This window comes from Procambarus clarkii, chromosome 26 (genome assembly GCF_040958095.1).
Source record: "Procambarus clarkii isolate CNS0578487 chromosome 26, FALCON_Pclarkii_2.0, whole genome shotgun sequence".
In the NCBI taxonomy this organism is placed as follows: Eukaryota; Metazoa; Arthropoda; class Malacostraca; order Decapoda; family Cambaridae; genus Procambarus; species Procambarus clarkii.
In genome coordinates this window covers 16,299,923-16,320,685 of record NC_091175.1, presented here as the reverse complement: position 1 = coordinate 16,320,685, position 20,763 = coordinate 16,299,923, and the positions used below count along the sequence as shown (strand labels likewise).

The window sequence follows — 20,763 nt, the reverse complement described above, 5'->3', positions numbered from 1 at the left end:
AAGAGCCGAAGCTTAACCCCCACAAGCAAAACTAGATGAGTATACACACATAGCCACACACACAACACATACACTCGCAGTATCAAAGAAAGAAAACCTGATTTTGTTCATAATATTTTTAATTTTTTTCCCTTTGGATTGCAAAATTTACAGTTGATGTGGCGAACTCCCTATTTAGGCCTTAAGATTAAGGGGGTGGATACAGGTGTAATGGGTTGTACTGCTGATACATCCAATTCCCTATTTCTAATTTATTCTCCCAGACTAATAAGAATCAGAATCCTATATACTGGAAATGTCTCCCTCCCACCGTAACGAAAAGCCTTGGATATTTATCATATTCATCGATAAACTCACATACTCTTCTCAAGATCTTCACCGGTTCTCTTGGCTCTTTAACACATACAAACCCTTAAAACTCTAAAGTGCACAGTTATGTAAAAGTACTTTATCCAAAAACGCATGACTACAAATAGTTAACGCAAATGGCAAAAATACGCGAAATAGCGATTTGAGCAGGGCAATGGTTAGCATCCCATTTAAAACTTTTTTTTAATAGGTCATGAATATATATAGTACTATTATTGAATCTCGATGAATATGCTTGATTTTTGTTTTAAATTTGCTTTTGTGGGTTTATGCTCGTACCCCTCTATATATATATATATATATATATATATATATATATATATATATATATATATATATATATATATATATATATATATATATATATATATATATATATATATGTATTATGCATGCTATGGTGTATACTCAAAATTAAGAATGCATAAGTTGATGAAGTGCGCAAATATGTATAAATGCGAGAGAATATACTCACAAATATGCCTACAAATTAGAATCAACCTCCGAGGTTGAACGCCGGATGCTTAGGGCTATTCTCACCCGTTTTTGTTTTCTTTGTTTTTACATTGGGGGACATAATTGGGGACAAATAAAGTGGAAAAAAGGAGGGAGTACGTACAAAGATTAATCCGGTGTAATGGGCGAGGGGTTTTGAGCAGTTTTGGGCGTGGCGTTTTTGAGCAGCATTTTGCATGTGCTTCCTCCTTTTTTCCTCTTTATTCGTCTCCAATTATGTCCCTCATTCGTCCTCCATTTATGCCCTATTATTCCCTCCTTTACCCCGTACTGCTTACCTGTTAGTATTATTTACCTGACCTCCCTAATGGTATAAATCCAATGCGTTTCAGTCCCATTCCCATGTTGGAATCCCATTAAATGAGAAAGCCGATGAAACTGCTAAATTGGCAACTCGTCATCCAGTGATCCACAAAAGAATCCAACCCAGCCTAGAGTACATAAAAAAACACCATCACAAAAAACTCCCAGACCTCAACAAAGCCCATCTACAACAGAGAGTAGCAGAAGGTTCGCCCTCTCCAGCAAGGTATCTTCAGGTCACCAAGTTAGAGAGGTTAAATATCCCGAAAGGAATGCACACGGAAATAGCAGTTCGGTTATATAGACTACGTCTAGGTTACAGATGCAATTGGGAAATTAGTGAACCCAGAGAGTGGGAATGCCCCTTCTACCAAATAGAAGATGCCACTACTTCACTATCTCCTGATGTGAAGCAGCCAAGGACATCAGAAGAGCTTTAAGATTCCCTGAATCTTGCAGTAACCACCCTGAAGCCATCAACACTGCCACTCTTATGGTAATGAAAAGTGTCCAGCAGCTGGACACCCTCATAAATACTTTCAAGCAGTACCCTCCCACGCGATAGCAGCCACATAGTAAGGAATGACGCTTTAAATGCGAGCACAGCACGCAGTATATCATTTCACGACCAAAGATCACATTCACTCCAAAAAGAATCTACCACTTACTGGCAATTCATGCCCGTGCCACCCCTTGCTTAATCTTCATCAATCAATCAATCTACAGTCCCATCACTTTAAGAATGAATCATGTAGGTTTGAAACACCGTGTTAATTTATAATAAGTGTAATACATTCTACAGTTAATTCTTTTAGTTTACCTCGAACAAAGATGACATTTGGAGAAAGCCTCTTCCAATTAAACCAAGATGCAAGAGCACAAGTCAAAGGGATAAAAGCCCTAAGCAAGAAAATAATAAATACAGAATATGCAGTCATATTCAATGAAGCATGGGAAAGTGTTCTAAAGTTGTGTGTACATATATGTATATGTATATATATATATATATATATATATATATATATATATATATATATATATATATATATATATATATATATATATATATATATATATATATATATTAGTATATTTTGGTAGCAGTCTTTCCTGTAGACATATATTATTAAATATGACCGAAAAAGTAAGATTAATAATTCTAACACGAATTTTCTCAATCTTTCGTACATTACGCTTCACTGTTGGAGGTAAATCAAAAATAAATTCTCCAAAATTCATTTTTATTTCTAGTCTGACGCGACACGGGCGCGTTTCGTAAAACTTATTACATTTTCAAAGACTTTAGTTCACAAATACACAACTGAATAGAACTTACGTATCTCCGATTTTATATCTACATTTGAGTGAGGTGGAAGGGGTGATGTGGCATTAACACAAGACAGAACAAAATGTGGTATTAATAGGGTATTAATTTCATCAACACAAGACAGAACAAGAGTATTAATAGGGTATTAGTTTCATCAACACAAGACAGAACACGAAACAATGGATATTGAATAGAAGTGTTTGTAGAAAGCCTATTGGTCCATATTTCTTGGTGCTTCTATATTGGAGCGGAGTCTTGAGGTGGGTAGAATATAGTTGTGCAATAATTGGCTGTTGATTGCTGGTGTTGACTTCTTGATGTGTAGTGCCTCGCAAACGTCAAGCCGCCTGCTATCGCTGTATCTATCGATGATTTCTGTGTTGTTTACTAGGATTTCTCTGGCGATGGTTTGCACAACTATATTCTACCCACCTCAAGACTCCGCTCCAATATAGAAGCATCAAGAAATATGGACCAATAGGCTTTCTACAAACACTTCTATTCAATATCCATTGTTTCGTGTTCTGTCTTGTGTTGATGAAACTAATACCCTATTAATACTCTTGTTCTGTCTTGTGTTGATGAAATTAATACCCTATTAATACCACATTTTGTTCTGTCTTGTGTTAATGCCACATCATCCCTTCCACCTCACTCAAATGTAGATATAAAATCGGAGATACGTAAGTTCTATTCAGTTGTGTATTTGTGAACTAAAGTCTTTGAAAATGTAATAAGTTTTACGAAACGCGCCCGTGTCGCGTCAGACTAGAAATAAAAATAAATTTTGGAGAATTGATTTTTGATTTACCTCCAACAGTGAAGCGTAATGTACGAAAGATTGAGAAAATTCGTGTTAGAATTATTAATCTTACTTTTTCGGTCATATTTAATAATATATATATATATATATATATATATATATATATATATATATATATATATATATATATATATATATATATATATATATATATATATATATATATATATATATATGTCGTACCTAGTAGCCAGAACGCACTTCTCAGCCTACTATGCAAGGCCCAATTTGCCTAATAAGCCAAGTTTTAATGAATTAATTGTTTTTCGATTACCTAACCTACCTAACCTAACCTAACCTAACTTTTTCGGCTACCTAACCTAACCTAACCTATAGAGATAGGTTAGGTTAGGTTAGGTAGGGTTGGTTAGGTTCGGTCATATATCTACGTTAATTTTAACTCCAATAAAAAAAAATTGACCTCATACATAATGAAATGGGTAGCTTTATCATTTCATAAGAAAAAAATTAGGGAAAATATATTAATATAGGAAAACTTGGCTTATTAGGCAAATCGGGCCTTGCATAGTAGGCTGAGAAGTGCGTTCTGGCTACTAGGTACGACATATATATATATATATATATATATATATATATATATATATATATATGCTAGCAAATACGTGTACATATGTGGGTGTATGTTCGCAAGTATTGATACATACCGTACTGTACAATCACATATATGAATACCGTTTTACCCAGAAATGGTTAGAATTAGTGCAGCTGTAGATGATCTAGGTTTTAAGTCAACCCCAGAAAACTAGGTCAAAACGTGATGTAAATTTCCAAAGTTCATTTAACAAGTCATTAACCTACCTAATGAAGTTCAACGAGGGGGTAAACTGTCAGTATACTTTTTATGTGTTTACCAGTCGCATGGTATGAGTTACTTTGTGGAATTATGGCACAATTATGTGTGGTATATTGCACACGTTCCTTTGATCTTGAAACCCAAGCAGGTTTTCTTTTATACAGCCTTCATCTAGTGTAAGTAAAAAAATAAACACATACATACATACATACATACATATATATATATATATATATATATATATATATATATATATATATATATATATATATATATATATATATATATATATATATATATATATAATGCCAGTCGCTACAGGACGAGTTTCGCTGAAGGACTCTTCAGCATCTTTAGAGGCAAACAGAGAGTGAAATGAGCACGTTTGACAGCGTACATTCAATATTGGGTGAGGTGAAGTGTTAGTTAAGGGAACTATCCAATAACATAGTTCAGTCTCTTAATTTTTTAGATAAAATATGTCAATTTCTATTCTAACCTCATGGTTTTTCATAGGGAATATACATATATTTATATATATTGCACAATAATAGTTATTCCCCTCAGTGAATATACCGATATATGTCTCGGCCTAGACAGCTGCTATAAATGATTCTGTCCATCTCTGTCTGTCACCTACACCTCCCTTGCTCCTCTGTCCTCCAAGCGCTCATAAATCTTACTCGACCAAGCTATCATTTCTCACCTGAGAGCATCTATCACAACAATATCCTGGTATATTTTGTCATGGGGACGTCCTGCTGATGATGCCTCTTCCTTCGCCATCCTCACTCCCTTTAGCTCCATTTTCTCCCGTGATTATTCACCCCCCCCCCCCTCCCACACCCCTAAACCAGACCATCCAACCCCTTTCTCCCATCTGCTCTGTTGGCAACCCTCTTTACCTGTCATTCCGCCACTTCCTGTCTGGAAGTCCACCTTAACAAGTCCAATCTATACTAATTAGATTGATATTAATCTATATCTTTTGAGTAATAGAGGCTCATTGCGCTCTCTCTCTCTCTCTCTCTCTCTCTCTCTCTCTCTCTCTCTCTCTCTCTCTCTCTCTCTCTCTCTCTCTCTCTCTCTCTCTCTCTCTCTCTCTCTCTCTCTCTAAGTTTCGTGAACCACTTCTAACTCACAAAGTTCAAGTATTCTCCAATTATTTGCTCCCCCCCCCCCTTTTACTGACCTTCCCTCCCTCCCACTATCTCCCCCTACCCTCCTACCTCACCTTCCCCCAATAAACCCTTCTTTCTATGGCATCCCCTTAACTCACCTCCCTCGTCTAATTTTCTCTTTGTCCTTTTCAGCATCAGATCTCCAATACCTAAATTAATTCATCTTTTAGTTATTCCTTGTTCAGACGATATACAATTGATAATTTCTATCTCTCCCTTTTGCTCAATAATATTCTCTACCAGTCGTTCTTCTGAAAAATTCTTCTGAGATCAGATGTTGTGCTTTTAATGCGCCAGTTGTTCCTTTATATATATATATATATATATATATATATATATATATATATATATATATATATATATATATATATATATATATATATATATATATGAGGAGAAAATAATTACTTTTTAGCAAATAAGTAACATTCTTCTTTCTGTAATCACTCTCATTCTGTAGAGTGATTACAGTTACCTCTCTTAAATTCTCTGTGAACAATAAGTACGAATTGCAATCCTTCTCTGTCACATTACAAAGCTTTAAGGCAACTGGTTACCCAAGAGAGTGGAGTGACCATTTCAGTCAGTAGAACGCTGCCATCTTGTGAACAACTTTGCCACCCACTCTGCCATCCATTCTGCCACCTACAGAGCTACCCACTCCACTACCATTCTCTTACCCTCTCTCTCGCTTCTCCCTCCTCTTTTCATCTCAGTGTTTGCATTCTTCCATCATCGCTCTAATCCCCATCTTTTTATTAAAGTTTTCTCTGCGCATCTTACAAAGTTCACAGTCTCTGACCAGCATACTGATGTCCCTGCCTAATGCACCTTCACCTTTTTTCCCAGCAAAGAACTCTCTTCTGCACTAGTTTCCTCGTAGCGAAATTGTTTGCAATTAGGTGGTTCTATTTTCTGGCTGGAAAAAAAATTTCCTTGGTTTGCTTATATTTTTTAAGAGATCCTACTCGGTTATTTAGAATTTGTAATATTAATATTGCAAATAATAATGATACCTTCTTTATTAATAATTTGCTATCTACGAGATTATGATGTCTACAGCATTATTTTAATTACAGTTTTATTAATATAACAATATTGGAATAAATTGGTTGTTATTAAAACTAATCATTCTTATTATTGGTTTTTATAACTTATAATGTAATTTTAATATGTTATCTCTCATGATTTATTTAGAATTATGAGAGGAAAAGTATCGCGGTGCTGAACATCTAAACTCAAAAACTCCAATAACAGTAACTAAAGTTCGTTGAATTATGAAATAAAGTAACTTAATCCCGCTGTGAAAGTAATCAATGTACCTCAACGATGTTTTTATTTGTTACGTGAACTCAACATTTTACAACATATTACCGCTAAATAGACGTTTTACAACGCAATAAAGTTAAATATTCGTTGTAGTTAATTGTTTACTGGATTGATACGGTGACTCACTGACCGTATTACGATTATTCACGAAGGGAGATACGATAATTCACGGAACAAATACTGTCATTCACAGAGCGAAATACTGTCATTCACAGGGCGAAATACAATCATTTACGGAGCGAGATATGGTCATTCCCAGAGCCAAGCGTCTAACAAGGAGTATAGATGTCTCGTTATCGTAGAGTGCCTTTGAGAATAACCTCATGTGTCAGAAGTCTTATCTGGGGCTATCGTTATTTTACACTGTAATCTTCGTGTCTACACTGCCCAACACTTTAGTATTTCTCGTATATAAAGTCACAGCTACGTTCGTTATTGAACGGCCCCTCTACTACTTCACCATCCCCCCAACCGAGTTCGATAACTTGAAGGGGGGTCACCTTCAGATTCGTAATGCATGACTGGAACTCTTTGTCACTGGCGTTATTGTGAAATCACCGTCACTTCATTTACTCATCGATGGGTTACAGTCACTTCAGTTACTCACCTCAGCGTAAACATCTTGTTCCTGTTATTCATCAATTTTTCTTCACTTAGAGACTAACCCTTACTTATTCTCTCAGCCATTCGCATGTGGTATAATTTAGATTTATTGTTCCTAGTGTGTGATGTATTTTAGCAGTTTTAATGTTGCATTTTGTTACACAATTCACATGTAATCGGATTATTTTAATTTCTAATTTATGCAATCCAACGGATACTCAAAGGGTCGCACTTCATGAGTGTTTTGGAAAGCACGCGTGTTCCATATGCACTCGTTCCTCTTCCCTGTCAATGTATGGATGCATTCGTGTTTCTCGTTCCAATGCCTTCCCTTGGCTCTTAATGAATCATTCATATTCCATTACTGTCCCTATGCTTTGCCATGCAACTTATGAAATCAGAATCTTTTAATATTGTTTAACTCCTCTCGTCGCGATTTCAACGTTTAGGTAATCAGACACATTACAACTGTGTCCTCGGTCGCAATTGTTTTCAGAATTGGGGATCAAAATTTTCTCTTCTTCCGATAATGTTGTTCATATCTTTATTGTATTTTTCTCACACACCCGAAAGTCCATGTCTTGGTATCACAGAACGCAGAAGCGTATTTGATATAAGGTAAGACTAATGGAACAAAATTTCAATCCACTGAAAGGCAGAACAAAATTATGTATGGAACTGATAGGTTTGTTAGGACAGACATTGACAGACTATTTAGCTCCGGTAATACACGAACAAATAGACACAAGTGTTCCAATCACAGGTGGAATAGATTGCCTAAATGTGAAAAAGAGACGTTAAAATTAATTCAGATTAAGAGTAATGAACAGATGGAATGCTGTAAAAAGTGATGTGATTGACGAAGTCTCCATACACAGTTTCAATCAGGCTTGGGAACCTCTACGTTAGTTAAATAATAGTTAAGGGTCATACGGCCAAAGAGCCACAGCTCAAGCCAGAAAAGCACCGTTGGGTAAGCACACACACACACACACACACATAGTAAATGGAATGCATTAGGAAGTGATGTGGTGGAGGCTGACTCCATACACAGTTTCAAATGTAGATATGATAGAGCCCAATAGGCTCAGGAATCTGTACACCAGTTGATTGACGGTTGAGAGGCGGGACCAAAGAGCCAGAGCTCAACCCCCGCAAGCACAATTAGGTGAGTACACACACACACACACACACACACACACACACACACACACACACACACACACACACACACACACACACACACACACACACACACACACACACGTACATACAATGGTGGCTTGTAGGCAAAGGTTCATGACAAAAATTGGTTGTGTACAATGAGCTGATGACTTTTAAAGGTTTTAGTAATATACTGCCTATGACGAGAGTATAAAGCTCGTGATGCAGTAATGTAATGGCCTACTGGACATAGCAGGATCCTGAGAGAGAGAAATTAAATACAAACTCTAAGCCCAAGAACTCGAAATTTTGTGAGAACTCCACTACCCCAACAATTGGGTAAAGTCGTGAGCTAAAAACGAATTCCATAAGAATTTGCTAGTGGTCAGCTAGTCTGTTATTGCACGCCAGATTTTGTAGTGTCAAATAACTGGCCATAAATCAGCTGTAACTGTACAAACAACGACAGAATGCGTTCCATAAACCAGCTGGACCTGGCAAGAACACTGCCAAAACGCGATGGCCCCGCACATCATGGGAATGTTTACAAACTCAGAAAAAAATACGAGAGAGATAATTCATAGCGCATGCACAATTTTTCCACATCCCGTATGTATACCACAAGAATACAAGGAGTTCAGTTACGTGAGTATTAATAGATAAATACATTAGCTGGTCGGGAAGGAAGAGAGGGGATGTCTCAAGACCTGGACCCTGGTTCCCAGCAGGTCATCTCATCCCACGTACCGAGCAGACAGGTTGAGAGATTATGTTGACGGAGCCCATCCTATCCTGAGAGAGCGCCTTGGGTACGGCCACAACTCAAACTGTTCGGAAAAGAGGATTTATGCCGGAAAAAAAACTTTGCAAGGGGTGAGGAAGCTGCAAAAAAAGTAAATTGGAAAGCCACATATAGGATCTATCGAGCACGACCCAACTTGTACGACTGGGAAGGAGGCAATTATCGTTTGCAGCGCCAACATGAAGTGTTGGGGTTCCGGTATTGGGAAGCCAACATGAAGCTTTGAGGAAGCAGCGTTGGAAAGTAACACCAACATGAAGGAAGTTGAGAGAACACTCACTAACCCGGAGATTGTATTTAAAGTGGAGTCTAACAAATATTTTAGAGACCACGTGTTGTATTTGAGGGACGTTTGATAAACACTTCATAAACACATTATTGTATTCATATTTCTGTCAGAAAATTGCGTTATGCGCCGTGATTTGTACAGTGTTTGATCAAGTGTACCACGCTGTAAAGATCAGGGAATCTATCTGTTGAAATTCATCGTTATAAAATCAAGTCCTTTTTAATATTTGCTATTTGTTGTTCAATTTTTATCGCGCATTAAAATTTGCTCCGATGACAAAGTAGAAAGTCCATTCTTTATCAATTTCGAAATTATACGAGTATTTTGTATTTATGCTTTACGTTGTATATAGCGAACTTATGATGATTCAATATCCTTCCACCATCGTGTAGAAGGGCACTGAAGGGAAAAACCATCAGAAGGGGTAATGGAGGGAAGAGAACAGCTGAGTCGCAAGTGGTATTAAGGTGAAGAGGCACAGAGCAGAAGTAGGAATGGAGAAGATGTTGAAAGAGCAGGGAATGGTGTAGGCTGTCAAGAGGAGGGAAGGTGCCGAGTCTTCAAACCTTCCAGACTCGAGCAACTTTCGACGTCTGGCTTAACTAAATTAATGAGCTACATGTTCTGAACTTGGTGCCGAGCTTGCCTATGGCGCTGTTGGACTTGTGGCCATAAGCTAACACACTCTCCCGTTCTTTAATTCTAAGTGTTAGAGTTGTACGCGAATGGAACGGGTAACAGTTAGGAGTTAGCTTTATCCACACCTTATACTGATTTAAACGTAAATACAATCGTGGAACAGTAGTTTTATTGTACTAAGAAATGTGTGTACGATAGGGATCAGGAGCTGATGCTAATCTGGGTGACTACATTCACTGACCCATACAAGTACGTGTGTCTGTGTGATCACACACACGCACAAACATATTAGAGGGTTCCCGGCTGTGCCCGGGTCTCTCTCCTCTTCCCCTCTTCCACTTTCTTTCAACCTTTCTTCGCACACTCTCCCACATCATCCTATTTCTTACACCTCTCCTCTCCTACCGTCTCTCCCATTCTCCCTCTTCTGCCGCTTTTCCACTTTCTTCACCTTTCGTCCCTCTCCCTATTTGTACCGACCTCCACCCTCTTAATACGACAAACACCGACCAGCCTATGTCCGCCCCGTACTTTAGATCATTCGTCCTGCAAAGTTGGATGAGCCTCCAACCTCATACAGACGAGGTGCCGGTACCACTTCGGCACCTCATACGGTGCCGAAGTGGTACCGACTGAGATGGTCCTAATGAATGAAATGTTACTGTGTTTCACAGCTCATATCACTAGGATGAAGGAGACGTAAATTCCTCATTGCTCAGTGACACTCCAGTGGAGATTAAAAGTCTCAGTCGGGCACCGGATAGGTGCCTCTGAGATCCTTCCTTATTACGAGTGTATACTGTACAATCGGCAGTTTTGAGTTCGTGATTTTGAAACCCTAATTCGACGCTTCGATGATACTGGTGAAGACACACACACACAACATTATCCTATTCGAAGGAGGCAGTTGAAAGTAGCCAAAATAAGAGAACTTTGAAGTACAAACAAAACGAGCTACAGCTACAGAGATAAACACACTGCCTTAACCCCCGACATTTCTCAGCCTTCCTCACAAACTGACGTACACACACACCAGATGACAGTTACAAGCAGAGTGAGTTGGACCGGAGGGTGAAACATTAACACAACTAAGAACTAACAATGTAACCACAGCCAGGAACTTTGGAGAAGCTCGCCAGTCATAAATATAGTGTGTGCGTGACTTCCTGCTTCCAGTAGCACTTGGGTTGATAGCCGCGGTGCAGGTTCGAAACCTGATGGGTCATAAGAGTTGTTAGTGATTAATGGCTTGCGCGTTCATACTCCCTTTGTGTCATATATATATATATATATATATATATATATATATATATATATATATATATATATATATATATATATATATATATATATATATATATATTTATATATATATTTATATATATATTTATATATATATATATATATATATATATATATATATATATATATATATATATATATATATATATATATATATATGTAAATGAATAATATTCCCTAACTTTAACCTCCTTTCCCCACCTGCTCCCTCCCTCCCTCCCTCTCCCCCCCTCCCTCCCTCCCTCCCTCTCCCCCTCCCTCCCTCCCTCCCTCCCTCCCTCCCTCCCTCCCTCTCCCCCTCCCCCCAGCGTATGACACAAGCGTGCTCGCGTGTGTCATATGCAAGTCACGAGATCAGTCCCTCGGGCCAGTAAGAAGCTACGCATCAACGCTCACTAAGGCCGACTTCCACGTCGAATATCCCGAGTAGCGAACCCTTAAGCGCTACTCTCCCTTGGGATCTTCAGGCATTACCCCGTATCATGTCACCGAAGCTGGCGAAAAATCTAAGAGGGGGATAGAAGAGGGTAACTTAGTTGATGGTAAAGTTACTTCAGACTTAAATTTAAGCTTAAGTAAACTTACATTTGGTTAAGTTAGGATAAATTATGTTAAATTAATACGTCCAGTTTGTTCAGTTAGTTTGATTGTTAGTTACGTTCATGTAGGTTTTGATTGGTTCAGTTGGTTTAAGTTTGGTTTTGTTAGGTGACAGTGAAGAGGCAGACACAGTTCAAATTATGAACTGAAGATAGATTCTTTATTTCAAGCTCTTTTGAATATAAGGATGTTTCTGTTTGCAGTGAAGTGCGTCTTCCATGAGCCTTGCAGGGCTGGAAAGGTACATTGGGGGGAGTGATAGCTGGCGAGGAAAGGGGTCAGTGATCTTAGGTAAGGGGTCAGTGGTCTTAGGTAAGGGGTCAGTGGTCTTAGGTAAGGGGTCAGTGGTCTTAGGTAAGGGATCAGTGGTCGTAAGTGCCAACCATGAAGACCCCTTTTCATCCACAGATCTACAGAATCATCTACTGGTACTAGTAATGGCTCCAAACAGCTTCCACTTACGGGCTATTCATGCCCATGCCTCCTCTTGGGTGGCTTTATCTCTATCAATCATCAATCGTACGTACCAGTCACTCTTACACATTAGACAGTACTCCCAGGATAGTGAGGAATTATGTCATTCTCATTTTCGCATTGCATTCACAAGAATGTGATTTATCAATGAGAAAATCTTGTGGTCATGCAATGGAATCGAACCTGCAACCCATGGACTTGCCAAACATAAGCACTCGACCCGGAGTGTTACCAGTCATACTTATCACTCGTCTCACATCTCTCTCTGTCGATGATGGCGTTAAAGAGAGGCCGTGTATTACAGGATCAGGAACTATCAAGCAATTACACAACCACTTACGAAACCTGTACATCTTTCCTTAATCATGGCGACTTTGTTTACATTTAATAAGCAGTTTACAAGCTTTGAAACGTCAAAATCCAAAGTTATTATTGTTATAAATAACCTCGAAGTGCTATGCAGTTCAAACTTTTAATACATTAAACAAAGTCGACTTGAGTGAGAAAAGGATGTACAGGTTTCGTAAATGGATGAGTGAATGATTGATGCAGCCTGGCTCTGGATGTCATTAGCGGATGCAATGGAGTCGTGGAGGAGCAGGAGCCGTGTAACCTCGAGGCATGGCGAGTCCTTGAAGCGTCGAGGGTGGAGTAAAATATCTTGATGGATCTTTCAAACAGCAGGGAGGTAAGGTTATATACTGTGTTGGAGGAGTGTGTGTGCCCAGTGGACGGTGTTTGGACGTCCAGTGGCGTTCGAGTCTTAAAATTTTTTGTAGTGACGTAGAGAGTCGGAATAGCAAGTTCGGCTACAAGTAGTTCGGTGATTACCGTGAATTAGCGCATATTATAGCGAGAGTTAGCGCCTATTTTATCGAAAGTAGCGAAAATTCTCGCCTAGTAAATGTGAAGTAAGCTCCCAGCAAAGGAAAAGTTAGCTTAATACAACAAGATTTAACTGCGAATGTTGAGAAAGTACCAAGTGTAGTTAAAGTTAACTTCACCATTTGTTGAAAGAGTTAGCGAGGAGTTCTGCAATAGTTAGGGACCCATGTTCCCAAGTACTGGGGCCGACTGCATAAGAGCGGTGAGTTACGCTAATGTAGCAAGAATTAGCGACGAGACTCCCGAGAACTATCAGCAATTACAAAGCAAATATTCTGTGGTACTATCCGGTGATAATCGGGCGCAGCTAGTGGTTGCTGGCGGTCGGATCCAGCGAACTATCTTGTTATTGATCATATGCTGGAGCGTGACAGTAGCCTGGCTGGCAAGCCAGTGAATGACAGAACTTGTCCCTAATGTTTTGAGGTGGTCACGACATGCGTCTGTCACCTATATATCTATCTTGACACGAGATCATTGTCATCAAATATCGGCTGTAATTTACGTAGTGATAAAGATCTGAATGTTGCTAAATTATATATATATATATATATATATATATATATATATATATATATATATATATATATATATATATATATATATATATATATATATATATGTCGTACCTAGTAGCCAGAACGCACTTCTCAGCCTACTATGCAAGGCCCGATTTGCCTAATAAGCCAAGTTTTCCCGAATTAATATATTTTCTTTAATTTTTTTTCTTATGAAATGATAGAGCTACCCATTTCATTACGTATGAGGTCAATTTTTTTTATTGGAGTTAAAATTAACGTAGATATATGACCGAACCTAACCAACCCTACCTAACCTAACCTAACCTATCTTTATAGGTTAGGTTAGGTTAGGTATCTGAAAAAGTTAGGTTAGGTTAGGTTAGGTAGGTTAGGTAGTCGAAAAGACATTAATTCATGAAAACTTGGCTTATTAGGCAAATCGGGCCTTGCACAGTAGGCTGAGAAGTGCGTTCTGGCTACTAGGTACGACATATATATATATATATATATATATATATATATATATATATATATATATATATATATATATATATATATATATATATATATGTATATATATATATATATATATATATATATATATATATGTATATATATATATATATATATATATATATATATATATATATATATATATATATATATATATAAATTCGACCATGGGAAGCCATTTAACCTGCCTATGATGATTCTCATTATTTTCAGAAAGCGTCAATATCGCAAGGGGTTTTTTAACACCAAAATGTCGATGTTGCGGTCGATTGCGTTAAAATAGTAACGCATTGAGGGGTGGAAGAGAACGTAAAGAGTTCAGGAAAATATGATATATGGAGTAATAACGTGAGGTAAATGAGTGAAAATAAGGGTGACATGAAGACAGGTGGAAGGGGATGAATTAAAGGGGTGGAATGACGGAGATGGAAGTTAGGGGGGGTGGGATCCTGTACATTATGTTTTTGTGGATCTGAATAAAGGAGGCTAAGGTTGATAAACAGAATCAGAGAACGTGATTTGTTCCTGTATATTTTTCTTCTCTTGGAGGAACGTTGGTTTATGGGTTTTTCGTGGTAACTGTCTCGCTTCCGCCATCTTCATTCTGTAGTTCGTTCTCTTTTATATTCTTTCTTTTTCTATCTACATCACCACAACCACTACTTCTACTGATACAACCACTAATACCACCACAAGCACAGCAACCACTACCTCTACATCACAACCATCACAATAGCCACCATCATCACAACCACAACTCATTCCATTCCTGTTTACATATTTTAACATAACATATTTTTACATATTTTAACAATTTACTCTCCGGCAACACCCAGTCATCCTTCACTACCTACATCATTCTTCCCTACCATTATCCTCCCTCTCCATCATCCTCCCTCACCATCATCCTCCCTCACCATCATCCTCCCTCACTATCTTCCTCACCATCATCCTCCCTCACCATTATCCTCCCTCACCCTTCACTCTGAACTTCATATTTGCAACGTCTCGCAAAAGTGACTTTCTGGTATCAAGTTTCTCGAGCTTTCAAAGGGGCAATATCGGAAAGTTTTCACAGCAGTTTATGTATTCCGGACTAAAGATCAACAGTGTGAGAGTGAACGCCTGGGAGAGAGAGAGACAGAATGAAAGAAAAAATGACTGACAGAAACGTGAACGACTGGACACAATTCACTTTATCATACATCGAAGATAAAAGCGTGGGGGTGATTGAATATTCGTCAGCCATCCACCTACGATGATAGTTATCGTGTCAGCCGGATGATAGTATATATCGTCATCCAATCATTCAGTCTTCCAGCCTGGCAGCCAGTCAGGTAGACGGGCAGTCGAGCAGTCAGATAATCGACAGTCGATAAGTCCGTTATTCAGTCCTCGTTTGTCGATTATAATTCGTCAGGAAGTCGGTGGAGCTCGCAGGAAAGACTCGACAGACGAGAGGAATGATTGTTTTTTGCCTGTTAACGAGGGATCTTTACGACCCCTCGGGACAAGGCGGATGACAGAACTGGTTAATAATGGTCGTTTCTGAATACATGGTTCAGTGACCGAGAAAATTGTCGACCGTTGAATGATTGGGTAGTTGAATGGTTGATAAGTTGTTTGGTTAATAAGTTCGGTTGATTAGTTGTTTGATTGATTAGTTCGGTTGATTAGTTGTTTGGCTGATTAGTAGTTTGGTTGATTTGGAGATTGGTTGGTTTGTTGATCAGTGGATGTGTTGATTAGTTTGGGTAAATACTTGCTTCGCTGATAAGGTAACTTGTTTGTTGAGTGGGTTAGTTGCTTGGTTGATTAGTGGATTGGAAAGTTGACTGATTTGCTAGTTAATTGCTTGATTGTTTATTTGAATGGATTGCTTGGTGATTAGTTAATCGTTTTGTTTGTTAATTAGTTACGCATCGAGACAACTCTAGACAATAACCGTAGTTACGAATCAGTTTGCTACCGAGCGCAGAGACACAACTGTAAACAATAAATGACATCATTTAAATAATTATAAATTGCGTAATTAAAAGGAACGGAAGATGTAAATAGTTGAAGACGGTAAACAAAGAGACTTACACCGACAGAGACTGCAAAGGGAAACAAATTGAATAGATAAGCGATTTTTCCAAAGAAGTAAAGTTATTCAAAATTAATAATATGAAGTAGAATGTCTATGCGAGGCTGGAGGCCAGATGTTTGGTGCTAGTCTCAATAAACTTTTCGGGGTTAATAGTTATTTTATTATGAGCTCCACAGGGTGGTTGGGGGTCGTTCCAGTACCCCCCATAAAGACGGCACGCCCAAATGCCATTTCTTCATAAAAGCAACGGATGTAAAAATGTTCATTAGCAAGTCTATTCACGCTAACATTTGTATGAATTATAGTGAATTAAGATATTGATTGTCAAAACGTATGTTCAGATTGCATTCTGGGCGATGGGGTATGTGAGGGCAGGGAGGAAGAAGACAAGCGAAGGGTATGTGTGTGCAGGGAGGGAGGAAATGATGTAAGAGCGTGTATGCTGGGAGATTGAGTGTTTATTTTGGAGGAAATGGGGATGATGTGTGTGTACTCACCTATTTGTGCTTGCGGGGGTTGAGCTTTGGCTCTTTGGTCCCGGTGTGTGTGTGTGTGTGTGTGTGTGTGTGTGTGTGTGGGGATATGGGGAGGGTATGTAGGATTGAGGTTTGTGGGGATGACCTGGGCAGCTGATAGACCCGGATGCTGCCGAATACCCCATTTAGTAAAAAAATACCAGTCATTACAGTATGGTGAAGAGGGTGTTGGAAGGTGAAAATGTATTTATGCATTATTCCAAATACATTTTGTGATAAAATGTTTTTGGAGATTGTTAATATTGAAACAATACTTAACCACCGTTCATAGCCATTATTAATGTTTTCGACAAATCATAAATATATTAATATTAACTATCATTCATAAGTATATTAATATTAACTATCATTCATAAGTATATTAACATAATATAATTTACAACTACATTAATAATATTATTTATAAATGATTACGCTATTAATCATGCTTGGCAAGGCAAAGAGGTAACGTAGGAGGAAACCAAAACTATCCTGAACAGCTAAAAATTATGAATATCCACTACTCAACAAAAAAATATAATATAACTAATCTAAACGAGCATTATAGATCCCCTAAGCATAAATAAAAATTTCTTTGATATGCTTCCATAATGCTTCAAACTAGAATGAAACATCTGAAGACTGTACACAAACTTTACGAGTGACGTTAAAGACCATTAACCCTTAAAATCCTCCAAACGTTTTTTTGCGATTTCTTCTTGCGTTCCAATCGCTGTATGTGTCTTTTGTTTCAATTTGATTTGATAACTATTTTTAGTCAGGTGCACCTCGATGTAGTATTTCTAAATACCTTCACATCTCAGAGGTCAAAGAATCTCTGGCGCTAAACAGACCACGAATAAAGAATAACTTGACGCTGTTAGTATCTTCAAGGGCAATGTATCACAACGCTTAGCTCAGTAAAAATGCTTACCTCAGTAATCCACGCAGGTGGTCGAAAAACCCACATGGGATTATGGTAATTATTTCTGGTGTAGTGGTGCGAACATTTATCTTTGTTTAATGGAGTCAATAGATAATAGTGTGTCCGGGGAGCTAAGGGCTACCAATATTAGTGCGGCTGTGTTTTCTGTTAACAGAGGAGAGACCTGGATCTAGTGCTATCTATTGTGATGCCCACTGGACTTTGGAAGCAACCTTTTTCATCCTCATAGAATCTCAGAAAGTTCTGAGGTTTCGGACCATCTGGTATGATCCTTTCTGAACCTCCATTACAACTGTAAGCCTTCTGAACCGCCATGTCGTCGGCTCTGATACTTTTTTTACCCCTTTATGGCATCTCATACGATTCTTTCTGAACCTCCTATGACTCTTTCTGAATTTCAATTGCAGCTCTTTTGATCCTCAGATAACTTCCACGGCATCATCTGTGATCCATTCTGAACCTCCAAGGCATCTCTTCTGCTCATTTCTGTACCTCTATGGCATATTATGTGATTCTTGCTGAAACTCTATGGTATCTACTCTATGTCATAGACACCTGTGATCCTCACTAAACCCCCATGGCATCTCTCATGCTCGTAAGTGTCAAATGTTCTGAACATAAGACAAATTCGTGTGGGCAAGGAGACATGTGTGTTTACATACACATACAAAGGCATGTGTGTTTAAAAGTTATGTTCTGAATGGCACCTTCTTTGACAGTAAGAGTCAAGTGTTCTGAACCTACATATTGCTGATGATCGTATTAGTTTAGGTTCTGAGGCTCCATCTAAACACCTATGATTGATGTCGAAAAGGTTCTGGACCTCCATTTCGCCTTCATGATTGATAGTGCTACACATCCTCCGGACTTATAAACACATGAGCATCGCATAACGATGTATGGAAAACTTAATGATCGATTACATCACAGTTTGAATAAATTGACCATTAGTCTTCCCGGAGAGACTTCATACAAATCTTGATTTATGACTCTGTTTGCCCGAGAAATTAATTTGGCTACAGATAAGGAGATATTATGCCCATTCTTCTTGGAATTGTCAGTCGTCTCACATGTTGCAACTGATGATATTGATCAAGGCAATCATACAAATAGGTAATAAAGATACAATATAAGATGCGAATAAAGCACAAGTATAACAGATGTGCATCAATTTAAAGAATTGGTAATAATGTCTTTATTTTTTCTTGAGCTGTTGATATCTCTCTGTTTATGATATAAGATAATAAATATTATTTAACTATTAACAGAGTTTGTCATTGAGATTAAAATATGGTAAGCAGAACAGCCTTTAATAAAAGTATAAAATATAATATTGTTACAGATAACAATACTAAAAATGGTGCAATTTTAGCGTGCGAACTTTAAAACACCTTTAATGACGTAAATAAAAAGACTGAAGATTTTATTGTGCAAAAACCGTCTCATAATGCACTAGGTTCAGCTGGGTATATATTTTTTAATGCTCTATTATATTAGTTATTTTTCACAGCACAAATTGACTGCCTAATAACATGTTTGAATAATGTAATATCGTCGAGTGTAACTTCAAGAGAAAATGCGTTTATACTGTGACTCTATCGACCACCTGTTTCGTAATTCAAGTGCGTGTCAGGTCTCATATGGAAAAAAATTACATAAAACCAACAAGATTATAAAAGTCAGTTGTTAGATAAGTCGAACGAGATGGTTGTGTCTGGCCAGACAGTTGGAAAAACTAAGACACACATGCAAAACCTTATGGCATTTACAGAAAAGTCAGTAGTAAAGGTATGGTCCAAGTCAATAACGATTTAGGAATGCTGATGGCTAATTACACCATAAATTACCGAATAACAGTCGTGGAATCGTTGGATTGTTTAAAGCATTGATTAGACTTGCATATTAATGCTGTAAGACGCATGCACACACACAGGGCCTCACGGTCAAGCAGAGTTCGCGGGTCGTAGTTCTCGAGTTCGGGTTCAATTCTTCGCCCACGCAGAAAAAATGATAACTTTCTTTCACCCGCCAGTAAATAGGTACATGTGAGTTAGACAGCTGCTACGGGCTGCATCCTGGGTATTTTGTGTGTGTAGAGAGACAGAAATATATGTAGTAGATATGATAGAGGAGAATAGGTCGGGAATCAGTGCGTCAGACAACCGACTGTTAGAAGGGCGGGAGTCCAAGAGCTAACAGCTCGATCCTGCAGACACAACCAACTTGTGCTCGCAGGATAAATAGCACACAACTTTTGTGTGTGTGTATTTAACCCGCACAACTGCGGTACACACACACACACACACACACACACACACACACACACACACACACACACACACACACACACACACACACACACACACACACACACTCACACACACACACACACACACACACACACACACACACAACCCCTGTCATCTACCTCCCCTCCCCTTTCCCCAAAAACACAAAACAGAAAACAGCAACAATCATAACAATAGCCGCTGACAATCACTCAAAGACAGCTACCGTAAAAATGGTGAATGCAATAACCAGGGAGAACAATAGCCCTGGACATCAAGCGAGGGTCGGTCATTCCAGCAGTCAATACCTCGCTGGTACAACACCAGAACGCCTCTACCGGCAGCCAGAATAACAGTCGCCTGGAAACTTCACAACCATTGCTCGGCGATAATGGCAAATTCTCCTTGATAATGGGAACGACTGCTACGAATTTTTTTACACGAAGTTTCAGCTTGCAATTGGCATGATTG

The 20,763-nt window shown here is 38.4% G+C and overlaps 1 protein-coding gene across 2 annotated transcripts in view; it reads right to left on the bottom strand.

Moving 5' to 3' along the window:
* The window catches only part of LOC123756821 (limbic system-associated membrane protein), a 241,354-nt gene that overhangs the window by 46,103 nt on the left and 174,488 nt on the right, over window positions 1-20,763 (bottom strand). The gene's annotated exons all lie outside the window — the stretch shown is intronic.